The sequence below is a fragment of the Eumetopias jubatus genome, unplaced genomic scaffold (assembly GCF_037043125.1).
Source record: "Eumetopias jubatus isolate StellerSeaLion01/CBP00866 unplaced genomic scaffold, mEumJub1_p1.0 scaffold_13, whole genome shotgun sequence".
Taxonomy (NCBI): Eukaryota; Metazoa; Chordata; class Mammalia; order Carnivora; family Otariidae; genus Eumetopias; species Eumetopias jubatus.
Genome location: NW_028274819.1, coordinates 97,745,886 through 97,766,594, shown reverse-complemented (window position 1 = coordinate 97,766,594; position 20,709 = coordinate 97,745,886).

The following is a 20,709-nucleotide window of genomic DNA, read 5'->3' as shown; positions in this document are numbered from 1 at the left end:
CGGACTGGTTGGTGACAAGAAGCCAGGAGGAGCTGCAGGGAGGGCACTGGCCTTCAGCAGCCCGGGGAAAGGAGTGTCAGGTTGCCAGCCAACCCAGCGAGCCGGGTGGCGTGGCTTACACGGTTTCCTCCGTGCTGAGGAACGAGGAAGCCGGGGAGGAGTCTGAAACTGGAATGGTAGCAGCCGGGCTGATGGGATCCACTGGGGAAGAAGAACCTGAGCACCACCATGCTGGGCCCCAAGAGTGGAGGGGGACACATGGGGAACCACCACGCTGTCCTGTCTCGCTCGCCCCGCCCGTGCCTGCTCGCCCGTCCCCACGCCCGCTGCCGCATGCTGTCACTGTCAAAGCCCCCCCCCCCCACGTGAAAGGCCCAGGGCATGGACTTGGTCAATGTCTGCATCAGCACCAACTGGCTCTGTTTTGCCAGGCACCACGCTCCTGTGTCCTGCTCCCTCCACCCTGGCACTCAGCACAGGGGTGATGGTGAAAAGGCCTGCAAATAGCTCTGTTTCCACTTTACACCTAGTGGCTGCCTGTCATCTAAGGCACCCTCCTTCCCACCTGGCCATCTGGTGGGGCACTCACAGCTCTGGGTTCCCAGGAGGCCACTCAGCACTCCAGCCTCCCTGTGGGCTCGGGACTGCTCAGCCTGCACTGGTCTTCTGGTTCCCCGGTCCGACCCAGAGCGCATGTCAGGGTGGGAGCCTGTCATTGCTGCGTAGACACAAGGGGCCTGCACCAGAGGCCTGCCCCTGCACCTGCTCTGGGCCCCAACTTCATGCAAGTCCCTGCTCCTCCCAGATTCTGGGCTTCCTCACTTAGAAGGTAGAGGGTGGTAACACTTGCCCTGCTACCTCACAGGATCCCGTGGAACCCTTGAGTGGGGAAACAGGTGTGCAAATACTGTATCAAGTGCGGGACATATACTGTTATAAATGCCATGGGTACACACACACTTCCTATGACTCCTTCTCCAATCACCCTTTACGGGAGCTCTTCCCTAACGGCAAGAATGACCCTGAACTCTGTGAGAGGCACCGTCTGACCCTGAAGGTGTTTTAGGGTCAGAGGAAGCTAGAGGAGGAAACATCAAAAACATACACAGAAATGCACGAACTTGCTCTGTGCCTCCGCGCCCTCCCCCTCCCCCCACCGTCCCTAAGGATGGAGTTTCACGGTCCCAACTCAGAAAAACAGATGCTCTTCCCAACGATCCCCCAGGATTGCAGACACCCAAGGCCTTGGTTGGAGGTTGGGGACCCAGCCAAAGGGGTGGGAGGTGTGCTCGGTGTCCCTGGCCCGGGAAGTACAGGGAGGCAGCAGGTTGCAAGAAGAGGGCTCCCGTGCTAGACAGAGAACAGGGTCCTTCGGCCCCTCGCCGGCCCTCAGACTATAGGGCTGGCTCCCCCCATCCCCCCCACCAATCTCTGCCAAGAGCACCCGGGTGGAGCCCCACCTGGTGCTCTGCAGACTGGCCAGCTTTCACATCTGGGAGGGGCATGAGAGCTCAGTGTCCCCCACACCCTGAAAGCAGCACCAGAGAACAAGTCTGGGTGTGTGAACCATTTCCATCCTGCATTGTTTCCTCCCGTTCCAGTGCCGCTGGGCCCGGCTGAGGCAGGAACCACTGCCCCCCTGTGGGGGGAGGGGAGGAGGCAGGTGTTCTGAGGCCTGGAGCCAGTGAGCTGTTCTCAGAGCGGGCAGGGGTCTGACGTTGTTGCTGGGGAAAGACACCAGCCGAGGCAGTTCATGCCAGTGGGACTTACTGGAGGCAAGTCTCGGCAGGGCTTTTTGCTCAGCAGTCTAGAAAAGCGGCCACAGCCTCATCCCCAGCTCTGACCCAGGAAAAATCTCCCCTGGGCTTCCTAGCCAAGGCCTGCCACCCCCCTGGGGACGTGGGTCCCGGGCCAAGCAATGGTCAGGGAGGAGCAGCTTCCTACGGCACACTCACATCCAACGTCCCCTCAGTGGCCAAGGCCGCCTCCATGGCCTCCACCCAGCCTCATCCCTGGGCTTCTGAGCTCCATGACCATGGCCACAGCCACAGAATCTGCTCTGCCACTCAGCAATGAGAGGGCAGAAAGGTTTCTGAAGATGCTCGTTTTCCCATTTTTAACCACAGGAATCAGGATGGGCCTGTGGCACAAGTGGGCATGTTAACCCTGGAATCAGAGCCACATGAGAGCTGGAAGATCTTTAGAGTCATTCATTGCACATCCCCGATTTCATGGACCAGAGGGGTGCACACGCCCAAGAGTGCACAGCTGGCAGGGACAGAGCCCATCCCGGAGGAAGTCCAACCTGCCCCCAGCCTCCTCCCCACTCAAGGCCCCTCTTCCTGCCTATCCCTCAGGGTCCTGGCATGGGATCTCAAGGGCTGAGTGGTCAGCAATGCTTCTTGGAAACATGCCTCTCAAAGGAGGAGCCCCGTGGGGACAGGTGACAGTGGCAGGACCAGAGAGGAGCCAGCTGGAACTACCACAGCTCTGGCCCAGCCTCCCAGGCAATTCTCCCCTGAGCTGTGATGTCACAGAGGAAGCACCGGCCGTGAGTCGGGAGACCGAATCTGCTACGTGGAGCTTCGTGACTTTGTAGCTGTGAGTAATGGAATCTCTCCAAACCTCCGTGCTCATCTGGAAAATGGGCATGCTCTATCTCCTTCTCAGATTCATCGAGAGGGTAAAAAAGCACCCACATTTAGAGTGTGCAGCCAAGTGTGTGGTTCATAATAGGCACCCAACCAGTGCTGGCCTTTCCTCTTTGCACCCCCCTTTCCCTCTGTGGATTTGAACTGTGAAAGGGAGAAGTGAATTAAAATGATTTCTATTGTATCTATGACCACCATCTCCAACCCCCGAGTCATTTTTTTTTTTAAAGATTTTATTTATTTGACAGAGAGAGACACAGCGCGAGAGGAACACAAGCAGGGGGAGTGGGAGAGGGAGAAGCAGTCTTTCCGCTGAGCAGGGAGCCCGATGCGGGGCTCGATCCCAGGACCCTGGGATCATGACCTGAGCCAAAGGCAGACGCTTAACGACTGAGCCACCCAGGTGCCCCCCATCCCCGCCAAGTCATTTTTAAAAATTGCCAGTGACTCACTGGAGCCGCACACACGTTCTGCAGAACAGCCCTTTGCCATATGCACACACAAAGCCACACCGGGCGCTCTGACTCTGTCACAAAACAGAATTTCAATCCTGGGTTACACGTGCCCTGTGAATATAGCATTCATGGGTTTTCAGGAACAGTTCTGATTTGTGCCTATTCGTCATCCAAACTGTGACATTTTTAGAATGAAAGTGTTGCCAGGACAACAGGTATAAACCGGGAAGGGCCTTGGGAATCCTAGGAATATTCATCAGGGCCTCGAGCCTCCGGGTCAGGAAGCCTACGCCACGCTGCTGCCTGGGATGCGCACAACTCTGGGTCTCCGCTCTAAAAAGTGTCCCGACCTTCACAACTCCTCGCTGCCCTATCATCAGCCACTTACTTCTCTGCCTCTCCCACTCACCCTGAGCAACTTAGGCATGGGCATCCTGTCCCTGACACTGCCTGGCATATAGTATGTGCTCAATGAATACGGATGGCAAGGAAGAACGGATGAGGGCCTTGGCGAGGAGAGGGGAACCAGGCAGAGAGGAGGGGGTTAATGCAGCTGCTGCTGGAAGCTGGGAGAAGTCAGCTTAGCAGGAAAGAAGAGAGCTATTGTTTCCTACCAGGCAAGCCAGAGCAGGTTTCCTCTGCGCTCTCCCCTCCACCCCCGACGTACTCATCTCTGAGCATGGCACCTGGTGGTTGGCCAGTGAGCTGACATCTTTGTGCCCACAGGTGACAGGCCTAGAGGGCAGCCAGTGCTTTGTTGAAAGGCTCTCAGAGTTGGAAAGTCTCTGTGCCCAGAAGAGGGACGGCAATTCAGGACCCCAAGGGGACTGCGCCCTCCCTCTCCAGATAGGGCCCGCCCCAGCCGCAGCATCCAGAGTGGGTCCCCTGTGCACCCTAGCAGGCTGCCCGGGTGCTGTCACTTGTCACTTGACAATGGAGAAGGATCTTTCTCTATTTTTCAGCTCAGATGAGCTTTCGAAGATGCTCTCTGGCTGGGATATAAATCCATTGAGAAAGCCCTGGAGGGAGACCCTTGCAAAGCCCTAAATTGGACACTAAAAACAGATAAAAGCCAATGGTTTAAAGGCTTTGTATGAACTCCATTTGGGGAAAGGAATGAAAACAGAGATTTCGTTTGTCCTCTCTCACCAACACACTTCAGGCAGGTGTGGCCTGAGATTTTTTAAATCCTTTGTGTCCCTGTTTGTTGCATGGATCTGAGTGGCCAATGAGCCAACGCTGAAGCAGGGTCCCGGAGCTAAGACAGCCTCAAAGGCCTGTTCCCCTGACCTCACCACCACCGCTGCCTGCACCCCTGCTGGGATGGCCAAGTACAGGGCTCAGCACTTGAACGACTGAATGCACCGATCCCGGCAGCTGCCCAGGGTTGAGCTGGGTCCGGGAATGCAGCATTTCCCTCGGGCAAGCCGGTCAAGTCCACACCTGCCACCTCTGCAACCCCAGGCCCTCGCTTCCTGAGGCCCAGTCAGAGGACAGGCATGTCAAGCAAGAAAGTGTTGCAGCCTGTCTGGACATCACCTGCTCGCACACTTTCAGCTCTCTCGGCTGCTACACTGCAGCCAGTGGACCCGGAATGCAGCAAGGTGGAAAGGCCAAGATGAAAACTCCGAGTGGGTTTTGGCCCACCACACAGCGCGCAGGCTGGAGAGACCGGGGCACATGTCATCCTGCAGCCCTTCTTTAGGGTAAATCCTGAAAAGTGTGGCTCTTCTGGTCAAAAGGATGGGCCGTCACTTTTGCAAAATATTGCCAGAGAGGGAAGAGGGACAGTGCTAATCTTATTCTAACTCAGTGGTTCTCAACCCACATATTAGAATGCTCCCCAGGATGCATTTTAAAATCCCAACATCGGGGCAACACCCCAGGCCTACGAAATCACAAGTTTCGGGGTAAGATAGAGGCATCAACAGTTTCAGAGCTTCCAGATGATTTCAACGCACGGCCAAAGCAGGCAACCACTGTTCTAATTGGCTAGACCTGTTACTGACCAGGTGGAGGCTGGGGTCAGTGGTTTCTGTATTTCTCAAGACTCTTGTCACTCCTGTCTTCACCCCCACCATTTAATTCAGACCTGAAGTGGAGGGAGAGGGGCTGGAGGGATGCCCAGTGATGAAGGTTAAGAATGTCACTGTTTCTTTCCCCCAGACACGGTGAACCTGGCCTCAGTACAGTCTGCATTAGGATTTGCAGACTATGGAAACAGGCCGCTACGTCTGGGATCGTGTTGGACGTGGGAAGGATGTTGGAAGTCATATAGGTCAACCATCCCTCTAGTTTTATAGGTGAAGACACCAAGGAGAGTGGGGGTGTGGCCTACTAGGGTCACTGAGCACTTGTCCGAGTCCTGCACTCTGTCCTTTACACGATAACACCTATCTTGGGGCTTCCAGCTCTGCACTGAGTGGTGGGGGCCTGGGACAGCAAAGCCCTTTGGCCTCTGGTAACCTCTCTGTGAATACATTCCCCAAGACAGAGAGGAAAGGAGGAGCTGTGATAGCACTAAGTTTAACAGATGTGTTCTTGAAACTTGGCCCCGCCATTTAGAGGCTCTGTGACCGTGACCTTGAAGCCACTCTTAGCCTCTCTGAGCTTCTGTTCTACTCACCTATAAGAAAAGGAAACCATGACGATCACACAGAGCTGTTCGGCAAGCGTTAAGTGGGATAACGTGTCTGAAGTATCTGAGCTACACGAAGAGTTTAGCAAAAGCAACTTTGCATGCTTCCCTTCCCTCCTCTTGGCTCTTTCCTAGAACCAAGATGATGCTTCCTGCAGGCAGGATCGCTGCTCTCAACCCCTGGAAGGGTGCTGACCTGGGCTGGTGTAGGATGTGTGTCCCCAAACACCCACAGAAAGCAAGCTTAAGGACCCTGCTCTTTCACCAAGAGAATCCCTTGCATTATACAGAAAGGGTAGGTCAGCTTCCTTTAAGCTCCGTAGGGATGTTCCCAGGAGGTCAAGCCTCTGAGCAGAAGGTTCAGAGTTTCTGGCTAGCCCCTCCAGCCCCAGATGTGGCATCCTTTGCAGCCATTGACCTAACTACCCTGGAATTAAATGAAATAATTAACTGATTTATCAACAAATACCAATGGAGTGCCTGCTGTGGGCCAGGGATAAAGGAGTGACAAGACAGACATAATTGTGGGCTCTCATGGAGCTTCCAGGTGAAGACAGATGCTAGACAAGCAATTTCAGTTTGAGGAGTATGTGCCAAGATGGGGGAAAGAGATGGAGCTTTGGGAACACTGATGAGGAAAACTTACCCAGGCTCAGAAGCCAGGAAAACCTCCTGGAGGTGACCACTATGCTAACAACTAAAGGATAAGTAGGAATTATCTATGAGAACTTCCAGGGGGCTGAATCATGTTCTAGGAAAAGGGAAGAACAAACATTAGGGGTGAAGACTGTAGGTTCTAGAGAGAACCCTAGGCCTTTGAAGATCTGGTGGATTGTTGAGAGACAAGCACACAAGAGCCAGCTAACCGCAGCTAACCTTTTAGTGCAGGGATCCTCAAATCTGAGCATGTGTTACTCACCAAGGAAGCTAGTTAAGCACAGGCTGCTGCCCAGCCCCCCAAGAGATTCAGTAGTTCTGGGGAGGGGCTTGCGAATTTGCGTTTCTCCCAAGCTCCCAGGTGACACTGAGTGGCTGGGCCATGTGAGGTCGTGAGAGGGCTTGAAGAGGAAGGAGAATCATGAAGGGTCTTCAGCTGAAGAAGCAGTCAGATCCCACCTGGCGGCAGTGCTAAGACCGACTGCTGTGGGGCGAGCGGGCACCTGCGGGCAGGGGACCTCAGCATCCCCTGTTGTTCCCCACTGCGCCTGGGAGTAGACTCTCTGCTCGGAACGCCTTCTGCTCGAAGTACACCAGGAGCACTCCATGCGAAGACAACTTTCCAGAGGCCCCTTGCTTTTCGGCAGGTCTTACGAATAACTGGCTTTATTCTGACCATCTTTTCGAGAATATTTGTATAGTGAGCAGCTTTGGAAGATGGAGACAGTGTGTCTCTGGAGCAAAGGAAAAGCTAGCTTAGGGTCCAGTATAAAAAAGATAATGTCTCCTTCTGGGGCAAAGGTCAGGACGGCTTCCATCCCGTCATAAAAGGTTCAAGTTCCCTGAGCTCAGGATTCCTTCTGGTAGAGCAGACCACTGCACGTGCAGGTGTCACCTGGCCCTCTTCTGGTCACCCCGTAGGAACTGGGGAGCCATGCGTGCTGACCCTCTGGCTACTGCCGTCACTCTGAGTAACGGCCTTTGGTCCCTTACCCGAAGTCTCGTGTCTTCTGCCGGCATCCAGGAAGCTGTGGCGGGCTAACTGGTCAGCTGGTGAGTGTAGTAAAATCCCAGACCCGCCCAGCTCTCAACACCACCCCCCCATCTCATGGCTCCCCTCTGCCTCCCCCAGTGGCCTCTCCTGGCAGCTTCCTCCACCCCCACAAGCCCACATAAAACTGCACTAGCCCCGCTTCCAATTCCACTAGGCCCGCCTCCAATTCAGATTCTGCAAGAACCACAGGTCAGAGGCTCCTCTCCAGGACTTTGTAGCTGTGGTTCCTGCATGGACCCTCCATGTTTGTCTGCAAGTGGGTTTTCTCTGAAGACTTCCATCCTCTAGGAATCCAGCGCTTGGGGGCAGCAATGGTATTTTTGTTTCTTTCTTTCTTTATCTTTTTTTAAGATTTTATTTATTTATTTGAGAGAGAGACAGAGAGAGAGCACGAGCAGGTGGGAGGGGCAGGGGCAGAGGGAGAAGCAGGTTCCCCGCTGAGTAGAGAGCCCAACACTGGGCTCCATCCCAGGACCCGCGAGATTACGACCTGAGCCGAAGACAGACGCTTAACTGACTGAGCCACCCCAGCGCCCCAGCAATGGCATTTTCATAGCCCCACATGTGCTTGGCTTGTACAGATCCTTAGGTACTTGTGTATCCATCACTGTATTTGACTTTTCCACTGTGTGGTGGGGTGGGGGTGGGGCTGATTCAGTCCCCATTCTATGGATAGGGAAGCGGATGCCCAGACATTGAGACGCATCATTAGCAGGGGCAGGACCAGTTCCAAATCCCCTGATCTTTTCCACAACCCCACAGTTGTTGCTGTTTTCATGTCAACCTGAGCCAAGCATGATTAGGTAGGTAAGGTCTGATGGCAGTTAAAAAAAAAAATTCTACAAAGCCAAAGAGAAATGGTTCAGGAATTACATTAGCATTAATAATCGAGAGCTGACTGCCTGTACATTTAAACATTTCCAGACTTAGCTTTTACCCAATGCTGGGAACAAAGCATGGGCCCCATCACATGCCCTTACACAAGGATGTGGTTGTAGGGGGGGGGGTGCGGTGGGTCCTTTTTAACAGTCCAAGAGAGGGGCTGTGCTTCCCAGGTGGTGGTGGGGCTTCAGGGGGCAGGCTGTAGGCTCACTGCAGGAAGCAAATCTTGTTTTTGAATTGTAGATTGCCCCGTGTGATTGGAAAGTCAGAAGTGTAGCCAGGCCCCCTGCAGACTTATTTATGTAGAACTGGTCTCCTCTTTGAGGCTGAATAAACATCAGAGACTGCCCAGCCTATTGTCAAAGCAGGTGCCAGCTTCAAACCAAAGCTGAACATTTGGGGAGCGCTGAAAGGCCCCCACCCCCGCCCCGAGTGTGCTCAGGATTTCCTTCTTCGGCTTCCCGTCTGCAACCAGCCACATGAAACTTTTAGCACCTGCCTCCTCCTCGGCTCCTGTTAAGTTCAGTCCCTTTTTTTCCTCCACCACTTCCGTTTCATCTCTAAATGATCTAATATTAATGTTCTCGTCATTACAGCGTTCAGAGGAAAAGAACAGGTTTTGTCCACAGAGAGAGGGAGTTGAGAAATTAATATAATATTTGTTCAGGATTGATTTCAAGCTGTAATCCCTGCTGCCAGAGAGACCCATCTGTTTAAAACTACCAGACACTAATTACCCAGAGCTCAAACACAATAGCAGGATTGAGGAGCGATGTCCTGATACTCCCCCACACACTTGCAATTTAGCATTGTTATTTATTAAGAGGAAAAAAAAAATCTCTTCGCGAAGACGGATCCCCCATCCACTTGACTGGCAGAGGTTCCCAGAGGAACGAGCACAGTAGGGAAGAAGCCCGCGGAATTTCTTGATCAAAGACTGCCAGGAATTGCATTCACCTGGCTATAAAGGCCAACTCCACTCCAAACTCTTGTTCTCTTGCCTCTCCAACCCAGTCGGACACCCCACAGAACCAAGTCTTTGGTGAGAGTGAATAAAGACACCATCATCCTCCAGGTAAACCAGGGTTGAAACCGCTGATTCATCTTTGAGTGCACTCTTTATTTCATCCTTCTGAATAGTCAGGTGCCAAGTCCCACAAAGTCTGTTTCTACCACTTCCCTCACATCTGACCCTGCTCCTTCATTTTCAAGGCTAACACCCAAGTTCTTGGACAGTATTCCAAGTCATAGGTGTCCAACTCCTGTCTCTATCTCCTTCCAATTGATCTATGTTAGGCTCCATTGCTACCTGAGTGGGAGAACAGTGAGGGGGGAGGGGGGAGGGGGAGGAGGGAGAGAAGGTGGGGGAGGAGGAGAGGGGGAGGGGGAGGAGGAGAAGGGGAGGGGGAGAAGGGCAGAGGAAGAGGAGAGAAGCAGAATATTGGCAGTAACATAGCTAATTAAGTCATTCACCTGTTCAAAAACCCTCCGTGGCCCCCCTGGGCCACCAAATAATTGGATATTTAACACCCTCCAAGCTCTGGCCTCAAGGCATTTACAGCTCTCCTTCTTCCTACTCTTTTCATTCTGTGAATATATATTATGAAGTGGACCGCTCTAGTCCCCAGATTGACTGTGGCTGTTCCTGTGTCCCCCCTTTGTTAAGTTCATTCTTACTCTATGGAAGGCCCGACCCTGCTCCCTATGCCCCCTCCTTCTCCAAGCCCTCCTTATCTCACAGCCAGATCTCTCTCCCTTCTCCTCTTTGTCACTGTCGGCTTTTGTTTGGGTCGTGCCTTACCGCACCTATAATTTGCCTGATATCCTTGTGTATCCCTGTTATACTCGTCCTAGTAGACTGGACCCTTCTTGAGTTGCTGATCAGTATTCACGGTACTCCTGTTCTGTACCAGACCCTGAGAAAGGCGCTGGGAAATAGCCATAAAGGGAACAGTTTCGGTTCTTACAGTGTGGGAAGATAGGCAGTAAATCACCCGCGGATGTTACACGCCACCACGAGGGGGAGCTCTGGGTCCTAACCAGGGGACGTACTAGCTGGGGCTAGGGGGCGTCTCCGCGAAGAGGCAATGTTTAAGGTAAGGATTATCGAGGCAAAGCGAGGAGAAGAACCTTTTTGTCTCTATTTTTTATCTGGAAGAAACAAGTTGTACCCAGGCTTTTCAGAGATCACACACAGGGTCCAGAAAGCTCCCATTGGAAGCAGCATAGAGTACTGGAAACCTAGTTGGGGAGGCTAACATAAGAGCTCGGATGTGAGGTAATAATGACCTAAACTTGGCGGGGGAGGAGGGGTCAAGTTTAAGAGATATTGAGGAAGGAGAATCGCCAGAACTTCATTTCCAACTGGCTTTTGGTGGAAGAAGAGGAAAAAGTTCAGGTTTCTGGATTTGGGGCGGATGGCAGTGCCCCTATCCAGGAGAGGATATGTCAATATGCAAAAGCACTCTGGAAGTAGGTCAGGAAAGGAGTGCCATTTTGGATATAGAGTCTGAGATTCTGCAGATGTTAGGAAACTTTTAGCACTTTCATAGGATCTGCCATGGGATTATGTGAAACCACTTTATTGAAGTATAATTGACATATAATAAACCGCACATATTCAAAATGGAGTTTAGTAAGTTTTGACCCAGACCTACACCCGCGAAACCATCACCACAATCAAATAGTGAACATATCCATCACTCTAAAAGTTTCCTCCTGCCCAGTGTAACGCCTCCTTCCTATCCCTCCCCACCTCTCCTCCCAGGCAACCACTGATCTGTTTTCTGCCACTATAGATTAATTTTCTTCCAAGATTTTATTTATTTGTCAGATAGAGAGAGAGAGAGCACAAGCAGGGGGAGCGGCAGGCAGAGGGAGAAGCAGGCACCCCCGCTGAGCAGGGAGCCCAATGCGGGGCTTGATCCCAGGACCCCGGGATCATGACCTGAGTCGAAGGCAGCTACTTAAGGGACTGAGCCATCTAGGCATCCCTAGTTTGTGTTTTCTGGAGTTTTACGTAAGTGAGAGCATACAATACATACTCTTTCTTTGTGTGGCTTCTTTCATTCAGCATGATTATTTTGAGACTCTCCATGTTGTTCCATGTTTCATTAATTCATCCTTTTTTTATCAATGAGTAGTATTCCATCGATTGGATATACCGCAATTTGTTTATTCTCTTACTGATGGGCATTTGGATTGTTTCCAGTTTGGAACTATTACAAACCGAGCTGCTGTAAACATTCGTATACAAATCTTTCACCTGATGAAAAACTATGCATTTCCCTTTCTCTTGAGTAAAATGCTCATGTGCATGGCTGTAATCCCACGGTGGGATTCTGGCAACAACCCCCCCCCCAAAATGAGTTCATGCAGCCTCCACCGACAAAGGGCAGCGTTTCCCCTAAGACTGCCCTCGTGTCAGATGCCAGTCACAAGTTTGGGGATCCCCAGGTCCCCTGTACTTCTGATCAATTGGCCGCAAACCTAGACATTCTTACAACTTCCTCAGCTTTGATCATTCCCCAGATGACCTCACAGAACTCTAGAAAGCATAATACTTACAGTTTATGATAAAGGATGCAAAGCGGGGCCAGCCAAATGAAAAGACATACGGGAGGGGGGAGGGTCTGGGAGGGTCCCGAATGCAGAGCTTTCAGCCCCTTCCTTTCTGGAATCCAGATACATTGCCCTCCTAGCACGTGGATGTCTTCGCCAACCAGGAGGCTCCACTGAGCATTGGTGCCCACAATTTTTATTGGGGTTTCATAATGTAGAAAGGGATGATTGCATCCTTGGCCATGTGACTGAACTCACTCTCCAAACCTCCTTCTCTCTCTGGAGGACATTCAGGCCAAGTCACATAGCTCCAAGCCCAACCGTCTCGTGACAAGAACCAGCCCCCATCCTGAGTCATCTTTTTAGCATACACTCAGGTGTGGTCCCAATAACAAATGTATTCCTTTCAAGGGTTTAGAAGCTCCCTCCCAGGAACCAATAATAAAGATCTGTCAAATTCTTTGTGTACAACAATGGTGTTCTATAGTCAATAAATCTTTGTTAAATGTATTAATGACTAAATTAATAAATGAAAACCTGCAAAAAAATGAATGACCAGGAATAACTCTTTTTCATTGCATACAAATGAAAACCATCTCCAACTAATTAAGCAAAATGTTGGCTTGCAGAGTGGAAAATAATGAAGACTGTTCAAAGAATGAAGGGCTGCAGGTATCCAACCACCAGGAGCCAGAATCAGGAACCGGGGCCATCAGAAATCTGCCTCCCTGCATCCAGATCTCATTTCCATCTGTCTATTCCATCAGCAGAAAGGCTTTCAGTCCCCTTGTGACAGGGAAGACAGCCTTCAAATGCCCCGATTCATAGCCTTTTCTTTTGCTTTGGCAATCTCTTCGCACAAATATGTAAGTTTGAAGGAAGAACTCTAATAGGCCCTATTTGGGTCGCGTGCTCAATTCTTGGTCTGATCACGGTCCCAAGGGAGGAGGTGACGGTCCAGGTGGAGGTCACTTGCTTGTCCCTGTGGCCTCCTGTGGTGATTGACACACCAGTGAGAACCGTGGGAACTGGCGGGTCCCCCAAGGGAGAGATGGCAAACAGATAAACATCGGATATGCACTATACTTTGTGTCTATGTTCTAAAGTCTAGAAAGTGCTCCCACATATATTATTCCACGTAATCCTCACAGTGGTTCGGCGAAGTAGGAGTGCACTTCACAGATAAGGGAATGAGGTTTGGTGAGGTTTAAGTTCAGCTGAAAAATCAAGCTGCAGCTCGGACATATGATTCCCTGGCTCCTCGGCCCTGACCTCCAGCCCACCCAGAACACCTCCCATAACCTCAAGGGCTCCCTCTCAAACTCCTTGGTGATGAGCTTGCCAGGTCTGAAATGTGGAGGAAACCAGAAGAACAAATGGGAAACACCCAAAACTGCAGCTTGAATTACTGCAATGTAACTAAGGGCACTCTGACTCCTCTGACAAAGAAATCCTGGATTCTCTTTGGCAGTAGGATCTATTTTCACCTGGCGAGGGTGGTCCCCCAAGGACCGTGTGTGCTCTTTCCAGAGGCAGAACTCACCAGGGTCCGTTCCAGCTCTAACCTTTGAAGCTGGGATGGAAACCAACCTCGTTTCTGGCTTTTGATTTGAAGAGAACATAGAGCTGCATCGCTGTCCTTTGGGAAGCTGGCCCTGCCTCCATGGCCGTCAGCAAGCCATGTGGTATGTCCACGTCAGGACTGACGACTCCTCTGGGAGACTATCAAATTAAGACCCTTTAATCGGAAGGCCTAAAGCTATTGATTAAAGAACAGACGCCAAAATCTGGACTCCCCTGGCCCTTGGCCAAACAGATTTATGTTCTCCCTGCCTCTAAATCTTGAGCTAGTACACGCATGGCACCCCTAGGAACTCAGGACTCAGACAATAAGCAGAGCCCTCTCCCGTTTTCCTGGAACATTTCTGCATCAGCCTCGGTGAGGGGCTTGTCCTGATTCTGGGGCTGTCTGTGTGGCCTGGTGTCCCACGACTTTATGAACAGACACAAATGTCACATGCAAGGGACCCTACTCAATTAAAAGAATTTGCAATGTATTTCATAATTTCACTGTCTTTGCAACTTTGGCGCTCCTTGCATTGAGAGAAACACTATGGACAGCTATTGAAATTGACCTGCTGGTCCAAACAATGGAACATTCTTCTTGACTGCCTGTCCAGCTCCTGTGTTTCCTCTGAAGGCACGACCCTTGTGGCATGTGTGATGCCTTCCCTTGGTACATACAAGGCACTTATCACACAGCCCTGTGTATGTATGCATTTGTCTTCCCCAAGACTGTGAGTGCTTTGAGAAGAACGACCATGTTTTCTTATCTCAACACCCCCCCAACCCCTGCTTTGCCCTGTGACTGGCGGGGCTGGAAAATCAGGAAGTTGTTTGTTCAATGAAGAATTCAGTGAATGGATGAATGGGTTACTTGAGCAGATCAGGGCCTTTCCTCACTTTGAAATCTCTGTGGCCACCGGTCACAGGTTGGAGAACATTGATCAGAATCCCGGCCTAGCGCTACTGGTATGAGGGTCTCAGCATCCATTGACCAGTAAGCCCACAAGCTACCTGTGCTCTCTCTGAAAAGCTATCTCCATTTCCACCACCTCTGGGGACTGCACACAATGAAACGGAGATGCTAACAGGGAAACAGCCATATCTGGGGCCTGCACCGAAGACGGAGGTGAGATGGAGTGATGTGGATAGAAGCCACAAAGGATGCAGGGACACCTGCCCGCAAAGCCTCACCCGCCAGACTCCTGGCCCTGGGGACAAGGGCAGCGAGACAGAACACGGCCTGCCTGGTCACTTCTAAGGGTAACTCCTAAAACTGCAGAGGGCAGGATTTAGGTTATACCAATTCATTTGCACAGCAAGACCCTAGAAGTGGGGGGGTGGGGGTGGGGGAAGACGGAGAATAGAATTTCCTTTTCTTCAGTTCTTGAAAAAAGCTGTGACTTCTGCCACACCGTCACCCTCCCCAACCCAGGCAGAGAGGCCAGGCCTCAGTCCTGCCTGCAGGCAAGGGGAAGAGATTGGAATTGCCACCTGCAGAGAGAGAGGGTGGTGGGAATAGCCTGGCATTCAGTCGCCAGCATGCCGGGCTGGACAGCGTGGGGGGCTTCTCCAAGCCCCCATTCCAGGCTCAGCAATGTCAGTAATTAGAGGGCTCTCCTTCCTGACCTGAACAGAAGCGAGTGTAACCAGAGAGGCCCAGTCTTACCTGGAGGGAGGTGGGGGGGGCTGCTGCTGGCTGTGATCCTTCCTCCCCTCCCGGTGGATGTGAGGCCGGTGGGTGTGAGGCCGAGCCAGGTGCAGGAAGCAGCTGAATTAAACAATGTCACGGGGGTGGGAAGAGGGAGGGAGGGACAGTGGTGCTACAAGGAAATGCTCATTCTGACAAAAGGAAATCAAAGCCCCGGTGATCCCACAGGGAGGAAAGGTGAGCGGGAGGGAAATGAAATGGAAAATAGCAACAAATTGGAAATCAGGCACAGGGGTGAGGGAAGGAACGCAGATGCTCTCAAGCGGGGAGACAGCTCCCTAAAGGGCTGGGCTTTCTGGAGAGGACCTGAGACCCCGGCAGGTGGGAATCGCATTTCCCTGGACTCAAGGGGAGCCCAGAGTCTGCCGCTGTTGCCCAGAAGAGGGGGCCCACGCTGAGGCACCTCTCGGCCTGGCAATCCTCCCGCTGCTCCATGCGGAAGTCAACTTAGCAGTCACCTCGAAAAGCTGGTGGAGTCTATTGCAAAGAAGAATCTCCTGGGAAGGCGAAGGGCCTCCTGGGTACCCTTGAGAACATTCTTGATCTTGACTTCACTTCAGGGAGAGCGCTAGTAGCCAGACACATCTGTACAGGTGCACAAAGAAGCCCATGTGCAGTGTGGGCTCCACCAAATTCTGCATCCAAATGGTCCCCTGGCCTTGGCAGGTCCCCTGGGGCTTGAGCATCCTTGCTAGAAGGTTTTCATAGGCACAGGGCTCCTCTGACAAGGCCTCCTTCCAGGGTCCTGGAGCCACCTGTGGATGGCCTGGCTCCCTCTCTAATCTCCTGTTCCCCCCAGCATGGCCCTCCAGCTTCCTCTGTGCCTGAGTCTCTGGTTCCTGCCTCCTGCACTGGGAAGGGCCCTCCTCCAGCATGTTGTCCCGGCTTCCTCCAAAAACCTTGGCATGGGGCCACTGGGTCCTTCCTCCACGGCCCTGCTCTGGGTGCCCTGTGCCTGTCACTTGGTCTCTCTCTCCTGTTTCTTCAAGCCTGCCTTAACCCGAGAGGCCCTTATAGCCAGCTCAGTCTCTTCCTTCCATGACCTCCCTCCCCTCTAAGCCTGGGGTTCAGGCCCAGAGTGAGTGCCCCACCAGCTGATGACTGGCTCCCCAGGGTCTGAACACCACCAGCCGGATCAGATTTGCAGGGCTAACTTGCTTTGGGGACAGCAGTTATGATGTCACTCTTATAAACCAACATGCTGGCCTCAGGGTCATTCGTGAGACCTGCAAAGTCACTTGGACGGAAGGAGTCTGAACTGAGATGGATTTCCAGTGTTCATTTCCAGCCAAAAGGACTTAAAACTCTGTGCGAGAAGAGCTGTTTAAGGAGCTAGGGCTGTTCTCCTGGAGGAGGTTTATGTGCTAGCACCTTCCAGTGTGAGCCAGGCTGTCATGGAACAGAGATTAGACTCCATCCTTGTGCTTCAGAGGGTAGAACCAGAGCCGGGGGTGGGGTGGGGGGGTGGGTACCAACTCAGTGTGGACAGATTTCAGCTCAATGGTTGGAAAAGCCATTAGAACCTGCCAGGCTGCCCTGAGCCTGAAGACATACTGAACTCCCTGTTGCCGGAAGGTTACAAGTGCAGTGATGACCAACTTGTAGAGAAGGTGTAACTGTGGAATGGGGAGAAGGGTAGGCAGTTGGCAGAGAGGGAAAGGAAAAGGGACCAGATGACTTTCAAAGTCTTTTCAGCCCTGGACAATCTGACCATTACTATAGGACAATGGCTTCAAACAGCAAAGGACTTCAAAGGCCTCCAGAAACAATGGTCCTAATCATGCATCGTGAACTCCAGAGGTCATCTTCTACCACCTCCCTGTCCTAGGTCGTCCCATTCAGCTGTGAATATATCAGGGCACAGGTGGGATTTCTGCAGGGGACAGTGGGCGGAGAGGAGGCGAGCTCCTGTGCCAGGCACCGAGCTGGGGAAATCTTGCTGAGGGCCCAGTCCTCCGCCGTGAATGGGTAATGGCCTGCAGATGTCCTCTTCGAGCTGGAGGGAGCTCGGCTCAGCTGGTGGCCGGGAGACAAGTGTCCCTCCCTTGTGGAGCTGCCTCCCCAGCTGCTGACAAAGGCGAGTTTGCAGACAGATTGAACCTACAGATGGATGAAAGTCGCTCGGAGACAAATACACACACACTCCCAGAATTTCCTGAGCTTCAGCTGTTTGGAAGCTCCTGTCATAGACGCACCTCCAGCAAAGAGAAAGGAGATGAGCGGGAAGCGACAGCTGCCGATAAAGGCTGGGGAAATTTCCCTGGGGTTGGGACTCCTCTAGAATTCTCCTCCTTCATCATGGAAGCTTCCTCTCAGAGTAATTGGGGAGTGGTGTGACTCATGATTGCAGTGCCTTCACTTCTCCAGGAGCAAGACGCTGGCTCTCGATGGAGATGTTCCCAGAACCCGCTGGGGGGCTAGCTTGTGCTGGCTAATGGGGGCCAGGGCCCCTGAGATGCCAACCCTCTGAGCCTCGGAAGCATCTGGTGAGTTTCCCCTTTTCTGTACAGGTGGTTGGCGTCCTATGGGCATAACCACAGGATCTCAGAACAGGTCCCGGGCCAAATTGTCTTCCCAAAGGTAGGACAAGGAGATTAACGGAGCTGAGGCCCCATTGCAGGAGTCTGTGCTGCTGGTTAACTCTTGCTAGCGGATCCTTCAGACTCTGCTCTGCTGTCACCCCCTTGGCCCTGCGCCCCACGCCTGGTTGAGACACTGCCTCTTTGTCCTCATCACCCAGACTTGCCTCTCCCTCTGCAGAGCACAGCACATAGTCTGTTTACTGTTCTACCTCACCCAGGAGACTCGGAGATCCTCCAGGGGCCTCTGCAGGGTCTGTTAAACGGAGTGAGTCTGCACCCAAGATTATAAATGGCTCAAGAACAGAGCAGGGCGGGGACGAAGGTGAACAAGTGAGGCGCCCACTCTGGGGCTCCCCTAAGCCAGGTCGGCACCTGAGAGTGGATGCTTCCCTGTAACACCTGGGCTCACTCAGCTCTTGGCCCTGGGGCACAGAAAAGGAACAAATATTCACTGCTAAGAACCGACCCCATAGAGACAATATGTTATTTCACGTACTCCTCAGGGCAGTTATAGAAGATAGATGCTGGCCTTTCCTAGGTAGCATGAAGCACTGGAGGCTGGGTACAGCCTTGGACCTTGCTGCTGCTCCCCTAGAGCTATGATAGAAGCCGAGCCTGAGCCCCCCCAGTGTTGCAAATGCTGAGGTCCATGCTCTTTGCAAGAACCCCACTGCCTCCAGCAACCATGAGCAGTTGCTGCCCCAGGTCACGTCAGAGCAACTCTGAAGGGGAGTCTCTGGGGCTTTAGAGGTCCCGGCTAACCCTGAGGGGACAGAGGCCTACCACTCCGGACTTGGCGGGAGCGAAGGTCACTCTGGCCAGTGTCCCCCCAATGTAGTTCCGGCGGGGGCCTGGGCTCTCTGTGTGAACCAAGCTCCCCAAGAGACTCCAGTGCCCGCCTGCAAAGGAGGCCCTGTCCACAGCACCTCCTCACTGCCTCTGAGCCACAAGTCCTTGCTTGGGTCTGCCCTCATCTGAGAGCCATGAAATGCACAGCCTTCCCTCTTATCCAGGCCTCCGTGGAGACCCTCTGCAGGCACTTTCTGTCCAAGGCTGTCCAGGCTGCTAGCTCGCACTGCTGCTCAGGTGGGACCCTGGGGGTGGGGGGCATGGGGAGGCATCTGTTTTGCCCGTTGCCACAGGCTGAAGGAGCAGCCCCTGGAGGGGGTCAGGCACTACGGGGACCCTGCCCAGACTCAGAGAGCTGAGCCACGGGTAAGCATGGAGATCCATCAGCAGCACTACTGGGCCTGGATGGTCCTCGGCCCCACTGCTCTGGCTTCTGCCTTCACTGCCGTACTCCCTTTCCACCAGGGATGGCCACGGAGAAGTGGGAGCAGACAGGGGGTAACAGGATGCACCAAGGAGACCATTGAAGGGGTGCAGGGGCTCTGGGCAGCCTGAGCAGGCCCTGTGAGCCCCCAAAAGCTGGGCCCCAGCAGTGGCAGAGCCCAGCCTTGCTCCAGGTTTCCAGAGGGAAGAAAGCATCCAGCTCTCAGGATGGATTCCAGGCAGTGCGATCAGCAGGTGGCCCAACTTGGAGCCAAACCGTCTCCCCTGATGGAGCGACCAGAGGCCCACACAGGAAAGAGGACTCAGGAGAGGATTTTCCGACCCCTCCCAGCCATCACTACCCTCATTACCTCTCCCCTGCCTGAAGTCCTGGGGTAACAGTCCTCCATGGACCGCCCTGCCCCCCACAGGCTGCCTCCAACCCAAACTACAGAGCTTCGCATATTTACCTTCCCAGGCACAGTGGTGAGAAGCCACAGGGTGTCGTGAAGGGGAAGCTCGTTACACACAGAGATCCCAGGCTCCTGCCAGAGCTGAGTCGGGATTGGGGGGCACTGGCCAGAGTGACCACCTGCCCACACCCCTGCACTTACTGAGTTGAGAACCAGCTCCTCAGCCTGGCTTTCCCAGGAATCCATGGTCCGGCCCAGCCTTCTTCCACCTTGTCTGTACCCAGGTCTCCTGGAGGAGTCTCTGCTGCCCCTCTGACCCACCCCTCATTTCCCCATCTTCCACACTCTTCTTAAGGACACCCCAGTCACCTGCGCCCACCTCCCCTTGGTTCTATTCCTCACCCACCAACATCTGACTGATCTTGAAGATCCATGTCAAATGCTACCCACCTTCCCCTTCTCCTGTGCCCTAAGCCTTTGACCCCCCAGAGCTCTCTGCCTGGTGCTTGCCATGGCATTTGCATCAAACCCCCTCCACCCCGCCCCCCCCAAGACACCCCAAGCTAATCTATAAGGTCCTCGAGGGCAGAGAGCCCCCCATTCTCACTGCCATGCTCCCCTCTGCCCACCTGACCCCTTCCACTCCCACAGTGCCTTCAACAACAGAGGCTCTTCCTTTAGCGGACCTTTGTAGACAGGAAGTTCTGCCTTATGTCTAGCCTAATTCTGCCCTGCCTGCGGTTCATTTTCATTCCTCAGTGGAGATGGAAAGCAGTGGATTATCTTCCCCTAAATAATAACGCTTCTTAGGCTTTAAGACTATTATTAAATCACCTTTGAGCCACTTTCCTTCTCCAGGCTAAATAATTCCAGTTCTTCCTATGTTCCTTTAGAATGTTACCGCTCCCCCCCTCTCCGCCCGCCCTATTATTAGCTTGGCAACACTTCTGAATTGGCCCCAGCTTCTTCATACCTGGAATGAAGAAGGCATTCAAGAGGGTAACAGAAAGAACTGAATTGAGGGCCTACTATGTGCCAGGGACTACCTTCTCCCCCGCCCACACACACACTAAATATCATCTTCCTAGCCGTAATGAGATAGCTGCTTCTCACCCCATTCTATAGATGAGGAAACAGAGACTTGCTATGGTTGACACAGTTTCTCAATCCAGGCACTATTAACATTTGGGGTCCCACCGTTCTCTGTTGTGGGGGCTGTCCTGTATACTGCAGGATGTTTATTTAGCAGTATCCCTGGCCTCTCCCCCAT